This window comes from Piliocolobus tephrosceles, chromosome 9 (assembly GCF_002776525.5).
Source record: "Piliocolobus tephrosceles isolate RC106 chromosome 9, ASM277652v3, whole genome shotgun sequence".
NCBI classification, from domain to species: Eukaryota; Metazoa; Chordata; class Mammalia; order Primates; family Cercopithecidae; genus Piliocolobus; species Piliocolobus tephrosceles.
In genome coordinates this window covers 90,453,405-90,470,435 of record NC_045442.1, presented here as the reverse complement: position 1 = coordinate 90,470,435, position 17,031 = coordinate 90,453,405, and the positions used below count along the sequence as shown (strand labels likewise).

Here is a 17,031-nt window from a genome sequence, read left to right as displayed (position 1 = left end):
AATACATTATATCCCATATATGAGAAACTTCGTATATGCATTTACCTATTGTGGAAACTTCATATATGCATTTACAGATAGTGGATATATACGCACATAATACAAGCACACACAATGCTTATTTGTGTTGCATAAGAAAGATCTCAAATTAATGACCTCAGGTGCTTCCACCTTAAAAAGTTAGAAAAAAGTAAATTAAACTCAAAAGTAAGTAGAAAAAAGGAGTAAGGATCAAATGGAAAACAATGAAATCAATGAGTATTATATGTATTTCATATTTCCTATATCTAAATTTCTTACAAGTAAATTTCCCATAAATTGTTTTCGTTAACCCAAAGTTCAAAATACTTTCTAATTTCCTCTTCTAACTCTTCTTTGAAGCATCCATTATGTAGAAGTATATTCAGTTTACAACTATTAGGGATTTTTTAGATACTTCTGTTACTAATTTTTAATTTAACTAAATTTAAACTGCTTATGGTGGGAGAAAATATATGACTTCAATCCTTTTACATTTATTAAGGTTTGTTTTATAATCAAGAATGTGATTTACCTTTATAAATATATTCATTCATCTGCCCTTGGAAAGAATGTATATTCCACTGTTTTATTTGGGGAGGAGGGTGCAGAAGATATTTTATAAATGTCAAGTTATTTAGGGTTAAGTCTATTATATCTTTGCTCCTTTTCCATTTCCTGTTTTATCAATTATTAAAAGGATGCTAAAACCTCTGATTATAACTGTGGATCTATTTATCCTTCCACGTCTATCAGATTTTGCTTAAAATATTTTGCAAATCTGTAACTAACCTAAGTTTAGGATTGTTAAATCCTCTTGATAAACTGATCTCTATCAATAGGAAAAAAATCTTTATCACTGGTATTCTTGGCTCTGAAAGCTACTTCATCTGGCTGTCACAGCACTGCAGCCTTGTGAATAATTTTACCATTCTATATCTTTTCCCATTCTTTTTGTTTATCTATTTGTCTCTGAATCTAACATGTTTCCTTTATAGGCAGCATGATTGGATCTTATTTTTATTTATCTTATCCAGAAATCTCTGCCTTTAAATGGGGTGTTTTAGACCATTTATATTTTCTGGGATCATCAATGTTTATAAAACCTTCAGTCAGTGTACTTTTCAGTAATAGTACATATATGAATCTTCCAATAATATATACTTTACTTCCTTTTTATAGCCTTTTTAGGCTGTGATTGTCATATATTTTAAATATGTTATAAACCCCACAATACATTTGATGTTATTTTTGTATAAAGTCAATATCTTTTAGAGATTTACATAAAGAAAAATATCTTGTATACATATCCAAGTAGTCAACATTTCCTGTTCTTCATCCCCCTGGGTAGATCCAGATTTCCATCAGACATCAGAACACCTCTTGTGGTGCGGGTCTGCTGGAGAGGAAATCTTTCAGCTTTGTTTATCTAGAACGTCCTTATTTCTTCACTGTTTTTTATAGCTACTTTTACCAAGTATACAACTCTACATTGAGTTTTCTTGCTTTTAAAACTAAAATTAAGGTTCTACTATTTTCTCTGTTGCCTCATTTAAGGAGAAATTTGCTATCATCCTTACCTTTGTTCCTCCATAAAACGTCCTTTGACTCTGACTGCTTTGAGGATTTCATTTTAACACTGATTTAGAGCATTCTGGTTATGATTCATGAGGCTTGGTGTAGTTTTCTTCATGCCTCCTGTGCTCAGGGTTTGATGAGCTTCTTACATTGGTAGGTTCCCATGACATTTGGAAAATTTTTAATCATTCTTAAAATTGTTTTCTGTTCTTTTCCCACTTTCCTTTTAGAGACTCCAATTCCATGTGTGCTAGAGACTACTTGAAATTCTCCTAAAGCTTACAGGGGCTTGCTTTTTTTTTTTTTGAGACAGAGTCTCACTCTGTCGCCAGGCTGGAGTGCAGTGGTGCAATCTCGGCTCACTGCAGCCTCCGCCTCCCATGTTCAAGTGATTCTCCTGCCTCAGCCTCCCGAGTAGCTGGGACTACAGGCACCTGCCACCATGCCCGGCTAATTTTTGTATTTTTAGTACAGACGGGGTTTCACCATGTTGGCCAAGATAATCTCAATCTCTAGACCTCGTGATCCACCCGCCTTGGCCTCCCAAAGTTTTGGGATTACAGGCATGAGCCACTGCACCCGGCACAAGGGCTTACTTTTCAAATATGCTTTTTCTCTGTTTCATTTGGATGGCTTCTATTACTATGTGTTCAAGTTCACTAAACTTTTTCTTCTGCAATGTTTAAACTGCCATCAGTTCTTGCCCTATGTGTTATTCTTTTTTCGGGAGTGGGGAGACAGGGTCTCACTCCGTCACCCAGGCTGCACTGCAGAAGCGCAATCTTGCTCACTGAAACATCCACCTCCCAGGCTCAAGTGATCCTCCCACCTCAGCCTCCCAAGTAGCTAGGACCACAGGCATGCACCAACACACCCAGCTAATTTTTTTGTTGTTGCATTTTTGCTACAGACGAGGTTTCACCATGTTGCCCAGGCTGGTCTCAAACTCCTGAGCTTAGAGATTAACCTGCCTTGGCCTCCCAAAGTGCAGGGATTACAGATGTGAGACACCAAAGGCTGGCCATGTATTTTTCATCTCAAGCATTATAGTTTTCATTTCTTTTCTAGAAATCTGATTTCTATCTTTTCTGTTATACTGAATTTTGATTTGGGTTCTTTTTTTAAATCTTCCGTGTCTCTAATTAAGTTTTAGAACATATAGAACCCAATTTTAATACTGTTTTCAATGAACTTGTCAGTTAATTCTACTATCTATGGCAATTCTGAGTCCATTTCAATTTCCTGGTTAGTCTCTTCGAGAAAGCTCATGTTTTCCCATATGTCTGTAAGTCTGGTAATATTTCAATGGATGGAAGACTGAGAGTTTTACTTGGTTGGATGTTGGGTACTTTTGGCTTCCTATAAGTATTTTTGTGCTTTGCTCTAGAATGCACTTAAGTCTCTTGGAAACAATGTGACACTTTCAGGTCTTGCTTTTATGATTTGTTAGGCAAATCTGAAGCAGTGCTCAGTTTGGGGAACATTACTCCTCACTATGGAGAAAAAAGACCTTTCTGAACACTCTACCCAATACTCTGAACTATGAGTTTTTCCACTCTGGCTGGCAGGATCAGTCCTTTTCCAGGCCCTACGTGAGTACTGTGTACTGTTACCTCTGATTCTTTTTAAAAGTTATTTCACTCATTTCCTCATATACATGAGCTGACTAGTACTTTGCTGAACATTCATGGAGGCCCCTTTATAGATCTCCAGACCTCTCTCTCTGTTTGCATCTATCTCTTGCAAGCCAACAGCACCTCTCAATCCCCACAGCTTCAAGTTCTAAGAAAGAACTGCCAAAAGGCCTTGAGCCAGCTTCCTCCACCACCCCAATTAAAATATCCAGCCCAGTCATGGCAGTCTAGAAGAGTGGAGTACAATGCCCACCTAGCTCATTGAGAACAGATTCCAAAATAAACCAAGAAGACCAGAGACTACTGCCCCAACCCAGATCCCTGATCATTAAGTACAGTGTCATCCATCCAGAGAAAAGCAAAACACTGCTGTAGCCTCCAGATCCCAAATAATGGAGTAGGACACTCACCTAGGGCCAGCTGTCAGGACAGCAGGACAGGACAGAGAGTTCCAAAACTCTCCTCCAGAAAACTCACTTTGTTCAGAACAGAGTGTGGGTGAGTGCAAGCCTGAGGTCACCCTCAAAAAGGATGGAAATTCAACGATAACCAATTAAGAATAGGGTGGCAGTTCTATGACAGAAACAAGTTAATCCACAGACTAACTGAAAGTTTACTGGAGAGAGCAAGGGAAAGAGATGGCTAAGAAGAGACATCCAGGGCAATCAGATATTCCTATATACCAGAGACACTCATACAAATGCATACACAGATTCTCCACAGTAATGATTTTTAAATTTATGTTTTCTAGGAGGTGACTTTCAGAATGGCAACATAAAAAGCAAACTTAAAGCCTCAAAGACAACCCTCTAGAAAGAACCCAAATTTAACAAGAGCAAACTAAGAGCAACATATGGTCCAGAACAGTGTTGAAAACAACAGAGCAGTATGTCAGCAATCAGTAGAGGCTATCAGCAAAGTGTAACACCAACAGAGGCAGACAGGCTAACACAGCCATCACAGAAAGAGACACTCAAAGACAGCAATGTTAACATCACTGCCATCCTAAAGACAGTGTGCATTTCTAAGGAGGAGCCCTCTGACAAGCAACATCAATGAGAACCCAATGGGAGTGAAAAAGCTTCTCTCAAATAGTACAGTCAAGTCACCTAATAAGAAACAACAAGCCTAGAGAGAATAGAGGAACCACTATCTAGAGAAAGCACCAAGTATTCTCTAAAATGTCTATTCTTCAACAAAAAAATTACAAGACATACAAACAAACGGGAGATTGTCACCTATATACAGGAAAAACGGTAGGCAACAGCAACTGCCCTTGAGAAGATCTGGATATCAGACTTAGCTGACCTCAAAGCAGCTATTATAAACATGTTCAGGCCGGGCACAGTGGCTCACACCTGTAATCCCAGTACTTTGGGAGGTCAAGGCAGGTAGGTCACCTGAGGTCAGGAGTTCAAGACCAACCTGGCCAACATGGTGAAACCCTGTCTCTACTAAAAATACAAAAATTAGCTGGGTGTGGTGGCAGGCACTTGTAATCCCAGTTACTCTGGAGGCTGAGGCAAGAGAATGGCTTGAACCTGGGAGGCGGAGGTTGCAGTGAGCTGAGATCATGTCTCTGAACTCCAGCCTGGGAGACAGAGCAAGACCATATCAAAATAAAAAATAAAAATAAAAATGAAAACAAATATGCTCACAAAGAAACACTACTCAGAAAAGGAAGGTATGATGATGCCTCATCAAACAGAAAAATATCGGTAAGAACACAGAAAAGAATACAATGAAAATTCTGGATTCAAATATTGTAAATGAAATGGAAAACTCACTAGAACGACTCACCAAAAGATTGGGCTGGGCGGGGTGGCTCACGCCTGTAATCCCAGCACTTTGGGAGGCCGAGGCAGGCAAATCACCTGAGGTCAGGAGTTTGAAACCAGCCTGACCAACATGGTGAAACCCTGTCTCTACTAAAAATACAAAAAAATGGGCATGGTAGCTCACGTGCCTGTAATCCCAGCAACTCTGGAGGTTGAGGCAAGAGAATTGCTTGAACCCGAGAGGCGGAGGTTACAGTGAGCCAAGATAGTGCCACTGCACTGCAGCATGGGCAAAAGGAGCAAAACTTCATCTCAAAAAAAAAAAATAGAAAAAAATAGAAAAAAAAAGGTTGTAGCTGGCAAAATAATCAGTAAACTTGAAGATGGCTCAATAGAGATTAAGTAATCTAAAGAACAGAGAGAAATAAGAGTGATGAAAAATGAAGAAACCCTCAAAAAAATGAGGAACACCATTAACTACACCAATATATTCATAACAGAAGTACCAGAAGGAGTAGAGAAATAATCAAGTAGCAGAAAAAATATTCAAACAAATGAATGGCTATGCTCACTTTGCAACACATATACTAAAACTGGAACAATACCAAGAAGATTAGCATAGCAGCTACACAAGAATGACACACAAGTTCGTGAAGTTTTCCATTATTAAAAAAAAAAAAAAAGACGCCAAAAACTTGCAAATCTGTTGACGAAGAGAAAATCTTGAAAGCATCAAGAGAAATACAATTCCTCACATGCAACGGAATGTCCTAAGATTAACATATGGCTTATCATCAGAGACAGTAGAGGTTAGGAGGAGGCAGGATGACATATTCAGTGTACTGAAAAAAAATTTTTTAATAACCTGTCCCCTAAAATAGCAGAACTATTTGCAAAACAGAGGGTGAAAATTTAAAATCCTCAAATTAAAAAACAAATAGAAACCAAAAAAAACTTGAGAATCCACTGCTAGTAGATTAACCATAAAAGAAAGAAAAGAAGTTCTTTAGGGTGAAAACAAGTGATTCCAAACACTAGTTCAAATCCACAATTATTGTGGGTAAAGGCAGTGATACGAGAGAGTAAAAGAGGCACATTTTTCTTTCTTTTCCTACCCAATTTAATAAGCAAATATGTATAAGTCAATGTTTATAACTGTATTGTTGGACCTATAACATATAGAAACGCAATATAGTTAACAATAAGGCAGGCCAGGCACGGTGGCTCACGCCAGTAATCCCAACACTTTGGGACGCTGAAGCAGGAGATCAGTTAAGCCCAGGAGTTCAAGATCAGCTTAGGCAACATACTGAGACCCCATCTCTAAAAAATAAAATTGGTTTAATTAGCCGGGCATAGTGGCACACACGTATAGTCTCAGCTACTCAGGAGGCTGAGGTGGGAGTATTGTTTGAGTCCAGGAGGCTGAGGCTGCAATGAGCTGTGATCCTACCACTGCACTCAAGCCTCACAATGACTCAGAGAGACTGTTTCAAAAATAAATAAGTACATTTATAAACAAGGAAACAAATAATAAAGCAAAAAAAAAAAGAATAAAGCAAAAAAATAAACAGAGTGGCTGGGTGTGGTGGCTCACGCCTGTAATCTCAGCACTTTAGGAGGCCCAGGTAGGCAGCTCACCTGTGGTCAGGAGTTAGAGACCAGACTGGCTAACATGGCAAAACCACGTCTCTACTAAAAACACAAAAATTAGCTGGGTGTGTTGGCGCATGCCCGTAATCCCAGCTACTCGGGAGGCTGAGACAGGAGAATCGCTTGAACCCAGCAGACACAGGTTACAGTGAACCCAGATCATGCCACTGCACTCCAGTCTGGGCGACAAAGCGAGACTCCATCTCAGGGGGAAAAAAAAAAGACAGAGGAACAAATCTGTGCTGGAGTAAGGAAATTACACTAGATGGTAACTCAGAATCCACACAAACAAATGAATTAAAGCAGAAATGATGAATAAGAAGTTTAGTATAACAAACTCTATGAATAGATACTCCCTATCTTTCTTTCAGCTTCTTTAAAAGGTATCAACACATGAACACAGGGAAGGGAACAATACACACTGGGGCCTGTTGAGGGGTCGGGGGCGAGGGGAGGAAACTTAAGAGGATGGGTCAACCATCAGGGCACACATATACCTATGCAACAAACCTCCACGTTCTGCACATGTAGCACAGAACTTAAAGTTAAAAAAAAAAAAAAAAAGACATCATATGACATAAAGTAACAATTACAGGTTGAGTATCCCTTATCTGAAATGCTTGGCATCAAAAGTGTTTCTGACTTTAGATTTTTTCCAAATTTTGGAATGTTTACATTATACTTACTGGTTGAGCTTCCCAAATTCGGAAATCTAAAATCTGAATTACTCCAACAAGCATTTCCTTTGAGCATGTTGAGCATGTTGGCAGTCAGTTTCAGATTTTGGAGCATTTGAGATTTTCGGATTTGGAATGTTCAGCCTGTATAACAATATATTGTTGGATTTTAAATATATATGTACTATATATAAAAGTAACAAATGGAGAAGACGAAATAGAGCTATATATAAGTAGTGTTTCTGTATTTTACTAGAGTTAAGGTAGTAGAAATCTGAAGTAGATTTTGGTAAGGTAAGATTTATTAGGTAAGTTCTAGAGCAACCACTACGTAAATAAATTTTCAAAGGGACACAGTAATTTTAAAAATTAAAACGTTATACTAAAATATATTCATTTCATGTTATGTACACATAAACATACAGAGTGGAATGAGAGACACTGGAGACTTGGAGGGGTGGGGAGGAGGGTGAAAGATAAGAAATTACTTGATGGGTGCAATGTATACTATTCTGCTGATGGCCACACTAAAAGCCCAGACTTCACCCCTATGCGACATGTCTGGGTAACAAAACTGCACTTGTACTCTCGAAATCTATAAAAATAATAAAATAAAATAAAATATACTCATGTCATGTAAAAGAAAGCAAAAGTAAAAAGAATAAGGTATCAAAAAAGCACGAGACCGAAAACAAAGATGGCAGAAGTAAATCCAACTACAGATGCTCCTTGACTTACAATCAAGTTACATCCTGATAATAGTCAAATTAGTTGAAAATACTGTTTTTCCACTTAAAATGGGAATACATTCTAGTAAAGTTAGAAAAAATAGTAAGTTGAACCTTCAAAAATCCTGAACATATACAACCCAATAAACTCATTGAAAAGTTAAAAATTCATAAGTCAAACCACTGTAAGTCAGGAACCATCTGTATAGCAATAACAACAGGAAAAAGGGAATGATTTGAAAATCCAATCAAAAAGCAACAATTCTCAGGTTGTCGAAAGTGTGAAAATCCAAACATGTGCTGTCTATAAGAGATTGAAAATTTGAAAACAGAAAAAGATATATCAGGCACATGGCACCTATAAGGCTGGAGTAGCTATCCTAATATCACACAAAATACACTTCAATATAAAAATTTTACTAGGGATAGAGGGGAATTTTATTAATATAACAATAAAAGCGTCAATCAATAAAGAAGACATAACAATTCTAAGCATATGTACTACTAACATAGCCTCAAAGCATGTGTAGCAAAAACTGACAGAATTAAAAGAAAAAATACACAAGTCTATGATACTAACTGCAAAACTGTAATACCCCATTTTCAATAATGATTAGGACAACTGGGCACAATATAAACATGGAAACAGAAAATATAGAGGACACTCTAAAGCAAACAGATCTATGAGATGTAGACAGAACATTCCACTCAAAAACAGTGGAATAAGGTATTCTTCAAAAGTACACATGAAATATTCCGCAGAATAAATTTAAAATGATTCTCTGACCACAGTGGAAATTACAAATCAGTAAGACAAAGGAATTCTGAGAATGCACAAATGTGCACAAATTTTATAACACATTCCAAAGTTAAAAAACAAAAGTCAAGCAATAAGAAGGGAAATTTTAAAAAATGCTTTGAGATAAAAATGAAGACATACTCAAGCTTTATGGAACACAGATAAAGCAATGCTTAGAGACAGATTTGTATCTGTAATAACCATATTAAAAAAGATCTCAAATCAATAATTTTCCACCTTAAAACACTGGATAGGAGCAGCAATACAAACTCAAAGCAAGCAGAAGACAGGAAAGCCTAAAGATTATAGAGTAAAAATTAATGAACTAGAGAACAGAAAAACAATAGCTGATTCCTGGAAAAGATCAACAAAATATACAAACCTCTAACTAGACTGACATTGAAAAAAAAAAAAAAGAAGATTCAAATTGCTAAACGTAGAGATTAACGATGTATTTATTACTAGTACTCTTACAGAACTAAAAATAATTACAAAGAATGGAAGGAACAATGTATGCCAACAAATTAACTTAAACAAAATGGAAATATCCATAAAACAAAAACGACTAAAACCAACTCAAGAAGAAAAAGAAAAATCTGAAATGACTTATACAAGTAAAATGAGTGAAGCTGTAAATTTAAAACTCCCCATTACAGGTGGGATGCAGTGGCTCATGCCTGTAATCCCACCACTTTGAGAGGCCAAGGCAGGTGGACCTCTTGAACTCAGGAGTTTGATACCAGCCCAGGCAACATGGTGAAACCCCATCTCTACAAAAAAACATACAAAAAAATTAGCTGGGTGTGGTGGCATATGCCTGTAGTCCCAGCTACTTGGGAGGCTGAGGTGGGAAAATTGCCTGAGCCTGGGAAGTCAGGCTGCAGTGAGCCATCACTGCACAACTGTACTCCAGCCTGGGCAATATAGTGAGACCCTGTCTCAAAAAAGACAAAAAACAGACAAGAAAACTTCCCATTACAAAAACAAAAACAAAACACAGATCCATATGGGTTCACTGGAGAATTTTATCAAACATTTAAAAATAATTATCAATTACTCAAAAACTCCAAAAAAATAAGAAGAAACACTTGCCAGCTCATTCTATGATCCCAATACTACCCTGGTACCAAAAGCAGACATGAAAAAAACTACAGATCCATGTGTCATGATTACAGATCTATAAATCCTCAACAAAATACTAGCAAATTTCATATAATAGTATATAAAAAGGATTACATATAGTGATCAAGTGGGATTTATCCTAGTAATGCAAGTTTGGTTTATCATTTGAAAATCAATTCATACACCACGTTAAGTAGAAAAGAAACAATAACCACGTGATCATCTCGGTATAGAGAAAAAGTATTTAACACAATCCAATGCCCATCTTCTCTATAAAAACAATCAGCAAACTAGGAATAGAGTTAAACTTCCTCAGCCTGATTAAAGGCATCTACAAAAAGTCCACCACTAACATTACACTAAATAATGAAAGGTACAATGATTTTACTCTAAGAACAAAAAAAAGACAAGAATGTCCTCTTGCTGGTTACGCATCACACAGGAGATTCTAGTCAAGAAAAGCAAGGGGAAGGGGAATTCAGATTAAAAAAAAAAAAAGTGAAACTATCTGTATTTGCAGTTGACTCCTTGTGCATATAGAAAATCTTAAAGAATCTACTAAAACAATATTAAAACTAATAAAAGTGTTCAACAATGTTGCAGGGTGCAAGTTCACTAACAACAAACAAATCATAAATGAAATTTTAAACAGAATTCCGGCGGGGCATAATGGCTCAAGCCTGTAATCCCAGCACTTTGGGACGCCGAGGTGGGTGGATCACCTGATGTCAGGCGGTTGAGACCAGCCTGGCCAACATGGTGAAACCCTATCTCTATGAAAAATACAAAAAAGTTAGCCAGGCATGGTGGCATGTGCCTATAGTCCCAGCTACTTGGGAGGCTGAGACAGCAGAATCACTTGAATCCCAGAAGCAGAGGTTGCAGTGAGCCAAGATCGTGACAATGAACTCCACCCTGGGCAATAAGAGCAAAACTCTGTCTCAAAAAATAAATAAATAAATAAATAAATAAACAAACAAACAAATAATAAATAAATAAATAAATTCCATTTACAATAGCATCAAAAAGAATAAAATACTTATAACTGTAATCAAAGAAATACAGAGATTATAGTCTGAAAACCACAAAACAATGATGGAAGAAATTAAAGACAGCCTAAGTAAATGGAAAGGCACTGAACAGTGTTCATATGGTTAAGATGGCAATAACTGCCAAATTAATATCTAAATTCAATACAATCCCTACCAAAATCCCATCTGCCTTTTTGAAGAAACTAACAAGCTGGTCTAAAATTTCATGTGGAAATCTAGGGAACTGAATATAATCACAACTATCTAAAAAAAAAAAAAAAAAGTAGAAAGTTAGAAGACATACACTTCTCAATTTGAAAATTTGCTACAAAATTACAATAATCAAGATGGTATGATACTGGTATAGAGGTAAACATGTGAAATAAAATTGAGAATTCATAAACAAACACTACTATATATTATGTTCAGTTAGTTTTCAACAATGATGCCAAGACAAGACAACTTAATGTTGAAAAATCACCTTTTCGGCTGGGCGTAGGAATCCTAGCATGTTGGGAGGCTGAGGCAGGTAGATCACAAGGTCAGGAGTTCAAGACCACCTTGGCCAATATGGTGAAACCCCATCTCTACTAAACCCCATCTCTACTAAAATATAAACCCCATCTCTACTAAAAATACAAAAAAATTAGCCAAGTGTGGTGGTGCATGCCTGTAATCCCAGTTACTCAGGAGGCAGAGGCAGGAGAATTGCTTGAACCCAGAGGACGGAGGTTGCAGTGAGCCAAGATCATGCCACTGCACTCCAGCCTGGGCAACAGAGTGACATTCTGTCTCAAAAAAAAAAAAGAGAAAAGAAAAATCACCTTTTCAAGACATGATGCTGAGACAACTGAATATCTGTATGCAAAACAATCAAAAGTATTCCTTTCCTCACACCATATACAAAAACTAATTGAAAATGGATCACAGGTCTACATTTAAAAGCCATTACTTAAAGAAAATACAGGAGTGGATCTTCATGCCCTGGAGATAGACAAAGCCCTTTTAGATAACGTACCAAAAATACAAGCAACAAAAGAAAAAACAAATTAGACTTCATGGAATGAAAAATTATTTTGCTATCAAGTACAAAGACAATAAAATGACAGCCCACAAATGGGAGAAAAACACTGGCTAATAACATATGTAATTAGCGACTGGTACACAGAGTATATAAAAAACTCTTACAACTCAACAATAAAATGACAAATAACACAACTACATAATGAAAAAAGGAACCAATTTTTCTATATTAAGCTTCTATCCTTCAACTTTGCTATAAAGACTTAATAGTTTTGGGAGTTCTTTAGAATTTCCTCCTCAGGCAATCATGGCTGCATGAACAAAGAAAGTTTTATTTCTTCCTTGTCCATCTGTATGCCTCTTACGTTGTTGTCTTATGGCATTACCTACAATTTCCAATGAGATGTTGAGTAAGAGTAAGGAGACAGGACATCTTGTTTCCTTATCTTAGGGAGAAAGTACCCAGTGTCTCACCATTATGATCTTAGTTATAGTTTTTTTGTAGTTTTTTTTAATCCAGTTGAGGAAGTTCCTCTCTATTCCTATTGTGCTCAGTTTTATCGTGAATGGGTGTTGGATTTTATCAAATGCTTCTTGTCCATCAATTGACATGATATGGTTTTCTTCTGTAGCCTGTTGATGTGGCAGGTTACATAAATTGATTTTTTTTTTCTTTTTTTTTTGAGACAGTCTTGCTCTGTTGCCCAGGCTTAAATGCAGTGGCACAATCCCAGCTCACTGCAACCTCTGCATTCCAGGTTCTAAGCAATTCTCCTGCCTCAGCCTTCAGAGGAGCTGGGAATACAGGCGCACTCTACCACGCCCAGCTTATTTGGTATTTTTAGTAGAGACAGGGTTTTACCACATTGGCCAGGTTGGTCTCCAACTCCTCACGTTAGGTGATCAATCCGCCTCAGCATCCCACAGTGCTGGAATTACAGGCGTAAGCCATCGCATCCGGCCACATTAATTGATTTTCAAATTGTGATCAGCCTTGAGTGGTCATGGCATCTAATTATTTTTATACAATGTTGGATTCTATTTGGATTTTTGCATCTATATTCATCAGTGATATTAGCATGTGGTTTTTCTTCTTTGCAAGGTCTTCAAATGCTTTTAGGATAAGAGAAAAAACAACCTTTTAAAAAACTATTAAGAAGATTCCCTTTGCATCTCTTTTCTGAAAGACACTGTGGGGAACTGGTATATATCTTCCTTAAATGTTGCACAGAAATCACCAATGAAACCAAAAAGTCTGATAATTTATTTTCTTTCTTTCTTTTCTTTCCTTTTCTGAAGGCTTTATGGATTCAATTTATTTAACTGATATTGGTCTGTTTGAATGGTTTATTTATTCTATGTAAGTCTTGGTAGTTTGTGTATTTCAAGGAATTACCCATTTCACCTAAGTCATGGGTTCAGGAGAAGCCAGGAATAAAGGCATCCTGTACCAAAACTATCTAATTGCATTACAAATGCAAAAAAATAGTATCAATGAGGAACCCCTTGAGTGCAGGAGGAAGTCTTGACCTTAATTACTTCGGAAAGAGATAGAAGTCTGTGAGACTAAAGGCAAATCTGCACATAAGTACTGTATCTTAGTTGATAAAATTATAAAATTATTTTCCACGTGGGTATGATTAACAATTCTGACAGTGCTACACAGGTATACAGGGAAAGAATAATGACAATAAATGGAATGCCAGGCATGGTGGCTCACATCTTTAATCCCAGCACTTTGGGAGGCCGAGGTGGGTGGATTACCTAAGATCAGGAGTTCTAGACCAGCCTGTCAAACATGGCAGAATCTCATCTCTACTAAAAACACAAAAATTGGCTGGGCATGGTGGTAAGCACCTGTAGCCCCAGTCACTTAGGAAGCGGAAGCAGGAGAAATACTTGAACTCAGGAAGCGAAGGTTGCCATGAGCTGAGATCACACCACTGCACTCCAACCTGGGTGACAGAGTGAGACTCCACCTCAAAAAAAAAAAAAAAGAAAAAAGAAAGTAAATGGATGATGGATGGTTAGAGCCAGATTTCTTACTGTTGGATATGGTAATTTACAGTGAAGCAAGGGAAGAAAGTTAGAATGATCGATGTAGTGGGGTGGAGCAAGATGGCTGAATAGGAACAGCTTCAGTCTCCATCTCCCAGCGCAAGCGACACAGAAGACCGGTGATTTCTGCATTTTCAACTGAGGTACTGGGGTCATCTCACTCGGGAGTGCCAGACAATTGGTGCGGGTCAGTTGCTGCAGCCCAACCAGCGAGAGCTGAAGCAGGGCGAGGCATCGCCTCACCTGGGAAGCGCGAGGGGGAAGGGAGTCCCTTTTCCTAGCCAGGGGAACTGAGACACACAACACCTGGAAAATCGGGTAACTCCCACCCCAATACTGCGCTGTAACACCAGCACACCGGAGATTATATCCCACACCTGGCCGGGAGGGTCCCACGCCCAAGGAGCCTCCTTCCTTGCTAACACAGCAGTCTGCGGCAATCTAACCGCAAGGCAGCAGCGAGGCTGGGGGAGGGGCGCCCACCATCTCTGAGGCTTAAGTAGGTAAATAAAGCCGCTGGGAAGCTCGAACTGGGTGGAGCTCACAGCAGCTCAAGGAAACCTGCCTGTCTCTGTAGACTCCGCCTCTGGGGACAGGGCTCAGCTAAAGCAGCAGAGGCCTGTCCAGACGCGAACGACTCTGTCTGACAGCTTTGAAGAGAGCAGTGGATCTCCCAACATGGAGGTTGAGATCTGAGAAGGGGCAGTGTGCCTGCTCAAGTGGGTCACTGACCCCTGAGTAGCCTAACTGGGAGACATCCCCCACTACGGGCAGTCTGACACCCCACACCTCACAGGGAGTACACGCCTGAGAGGAAGCTTCCAAAGCAAGAATCAGACAGGTGCACTCGCTGTTCAGCAATATTCTATCTTCTGCAACATCTGCTGCTGATACCCAGGCTAACAGGGTCTGGAGTGGACCTCAAGCAATCTCCAACAGACCTATAGCTGAGGGTCCTGACTGTCAGAAGGAAAACTATCAAACAGGAAGGACACCTATACCAAAACCCCATCAGTACATCACCATCATCAAAGACCAGAGACAGATAAAACCACAAAGATGGAGAAAAAGCAGGGCAGAAAAGCTGGAAATTCAAAAAAATAAGAGCGCATCTCCTCCTGCAAAGGAGCACAGCCCATCGCCAGCAACGGATCAAAGCTGGTCAGAGAATGATTTTGATGAGATGAGAGAAGAAGGCTTCAGCCCATCAAACCTCTCAGAGCTAAAGGAGGAATTACGTACCCAGCGCAAAGAAACTAAAAATCTTGAAAACAGAGTGGAAGAATTGACAGCTAGACTAATTAATGCAGAGAAGGTCATAAACGAAATGACAGAGATGAAAACCATGACACGAGAAATACGTGACAAATGCACAAGCTTCAGTAACCGACTCGATCAACTGGAAGAAAGAGTATCAGCGATGGAGGATCAAATGAATGAAATGAAGGGAGAAGAGAAACCAAAAGAATAAACAAGAAAAAGAAATGAACAAAGCCTGCAAGAAGTATGGGATTATGTAAAAAGACCAAATCTACGTCTGATTGGGGTGCCTGAAAGTGAGGGGGAAAATGGAACCAAATTGGAAAACACTCTACAGGATATCATCCAGGAGAACTTCTCCAACCTAGCAGGGCAGGCCAACATTCAAATTCAGGAAATACAGAGAACGCCACAAAGATACTCCTCCAGAAGAGCAACTCCAAGACACATAATTGCCAGATTCACCAAAGTTGAAATGAAGGAAAAAATCTTAAGGGCAGCCAGAGAGAAAGGTCGGGTTACCCACAAAGGGAAGCCCATCAGACTGACAGCAGATCTCTCGGCAGAAACTCTACAAGCCAGAAGAGAGTGGGGGCCAATATTCAACGTTCTTAAAGAAAAGAATTTTAAACCCAGAATTTCATATCCAGCCAAACTAAGTTTCATCAGTGAAGGAGAAATAAAATTCTTTACAGATAAGCAAATGCTTAGAGATTTTGTCACCACCAGGCCTGCCTTACAAGAGACCCTGAAGGAAGCCCTAAACATGGAAAGCAACAACTGGTACCAGCCATTGCAAAAACATGCCAAAATGTAAAGACCATGGAGGCTAGGAAGAAACTGCATCAACTAATGAGCAAACTAACCAGTTAATATCATAATGGCAGGATCAAGTTCACACATAACAATATTAACCTTAAATGTAAATGGACTAAATGCTCCAATTAAAAGACACAGACTGGCAAACTGGATAAAGAGTCAAGACCCATCAGTCTGCTGTCTTCAGGAGACCCATCTCACGTGCAGAGACACACATAGGCTCAAAATAAACGGATGGAGGAAGATCTACCAAGCAAATGGAGAACAAAAAAAAGCAGGGGTTGCAATCCTAGTCTCTGATAAAACAGACTTTAAACCATCAAAGATCAAAAGAGACAAAGAAGGCCATTACATAATGGTAAAGGGATCAATTCAACAGGAAGAGCTAACTATCCGAAATATATATGCACCCAATACAGGAGCACCCAGATTCATAAAGCAAGTCCTTAGAGACTTACAAAGAGACTTAGACTCCTATACAATAATATTGGGAGACTTCAACACTCCACTGTCAACATTAGACAGATCAACGAGACAGAAAGTTCACAAGGATATCCAGGAATTGAACTCATCTCTGCACCAAGCGGACCTAATAGACATCTATAGAACTCTCCACCCCAAGTCAACAGAATATACATTCTTCTCAGCACCACATCACACTTATTCCAAAATTGACCACATAATTGGAAGTAAAGCACTCCTCAGCAAATGTAAAAGAACAGAAATTATAACAAACTGTCTCTCTGACCACAGTGCAATCAAACTAGAACTCAGGACTAAGAAACTCAATCAAAACCGCTCAACTACATGGAAACTGAACAACCTGCTCCTGAATGACTACTGGGTACATAAC

At 38.6% G+C, this 17,031-nt stretch overlaps 1 protein-coding gene and 1 non-coding gene across 4 annotated transcripts in view; one reads left to right on the top strand and one right to left on the bottom strand.

Moving 5' to 3' along the window:
• ZNF33B (zinc finger protein 33B) overlaps positions 1 to 17,031 on the bottom strand; it is a 56,494-nt gene that overhangs the window by 8,291 nt on the left and 31,172 nt on the right. The gene's annotated exons all lie outside the window — the stretch shown is intronic.
• On the top strand, positions 5,573 to 5,678 carry LOC111536038. The gene has a single exon (XR_002729632.1). It is a non-coding gene; the product is annotated as a U6 spliceosomal RNA (small nuclear RNA).